This window comes from Labeo rohita, chromosome 23, assembly GCF_022985175.1.
Source record: "Labeo rohita strain BAU-BD-2019 chromosome 23, IGBB_LRoh.1.0, whole genome shotgun sequence".
Taxonomy (NCBI): Eukaryota; Metazoa; Chordata; class Actinopteri; order Cypriniformes; family Cyprinidae; genus Labeo; species Labeo rohita.
In genome coordinates this window covers 13,070,917-13,072,449 of record NC_066891.1, presented here as the reverse complement: position 1 = coordinate 13,072,449, position 1,533 = coordinate 13,070,917, and positions in this window count along the sequence as shown.

Below are 1,533 nucleotides of genomic sequence, written 5' to 3'. Positions count from 1 at the left end.
GTAAGTCCAATCAGATGTCGCAGTGTAGGTGTGGTTTAAGGGTTTGTAGTTGCATCAGCAATGACCATGCAATTGAGATCCTGACATCAGAGGCGTAAGGCATTCCTTAAAAGGACAAACCGTAGCCTCTTTTGTCAAACCCCTTTCGTCAGTTACTCAGATTTGAATTCTTGCAACTTTAATCTCATATCTGTAACTTTGCCAGATTTTTTTTTTTTTGTCCCTTCAAGGTTACCAGCTCTCCCGCATCTGTGGATCAAACTCGAACATTTGCGTGAGAGCGTGTCCAAATGTCATGTTTGTTGACTCATTAAGATTATGTTGATATCTGTCCGAATGCTACTTTTCTCTGCTAAGTAGGGCCTTATTGTCGTATTTTCCTCCTGACTGCGTAATTGGTGCTGTCACTGGCGGGAATGTAATCTCTCAAGGAAGCAATTACACAGATGGAGCGGTGGCTGATGAGAACGGTGTCTCGCGGACTCTATGGACAACTTGAGGGGGCATCTAACTGGCCTGGCAACATGCAGGGTTGATTAGTGGGAACATCCATTAGTTGCTGCCCACACTCAGTATGCAGCATGCAAAGGGCAGCTGTGCTTTGAAGTTTCTGTTCGAGCACAGATTTGATCAGTTCATCAACAGAAGCCTATGATAGCGCAGCCCAGGCAGTACTAACCCACTTACATCCACAAAATAATACCTGAGACTCCGACACAATCGTCAGCGTCATTACATTTTCTTCATTGTTGTTTACTTGATTATTTTCATCATTGTCGCTTCTGACGTTATCTAAATGAAAACTTTGATGTGTTGACAGTTTCAGTTTTTTTTAATTACAATTCAGTGGATTCCTCTTCCTGTTACTTCAATTCCAGTTGCTGGTGTTTACTTTTTAAAGGGATGGTTTACCCAAAAATGAAAATTCTGTCATTAATTACTTACCCTCATGTCGTTTCAAACCCTTAAGACCTTCGTTCATCTTCAGAACACAAATTAAGATATTTTTGATGAAATCCGAGAGCTTTCTGACCTTGCATAGACAGCAACACAACTACCATGTTCAAGGCCCAGGAAGGCGGTAAGAAAACCGATAAAACAGTCCATGTGACATCAACCTTAATTTTATGATGTTATGAGAATTTTTTGGGTGCAAAGAAAACAAAAGCAATAACTTTATTCAACAATTTCTTCTCTTCCATGTCAGTCTTTGCTGTGCATTCATGAATGCAGGAGCCAATAGAGACTGACACAGAAGAGCAAAAATGGTTGAATAAAGTCGTTATTTTTGTCTTCTTTGATTTCTTGTATCTTCATAAAATTCAGGTCGAACCACTGTTGTCACATGGATTATTTTAACAATGTCCTTACGACCACTCAGGTCCTTAAACATGGTAGTTGCGTTGTTGTATTTGTATGATCAGAAAGCTCTCGGATTTCATTAAAAATATCTTAATTTGAGTTCCAAAGATAAACAAAGCCTTACAGGTTTGGAACGACATGAAGATGAGTAGTTAATGTCAGAATTTTGCA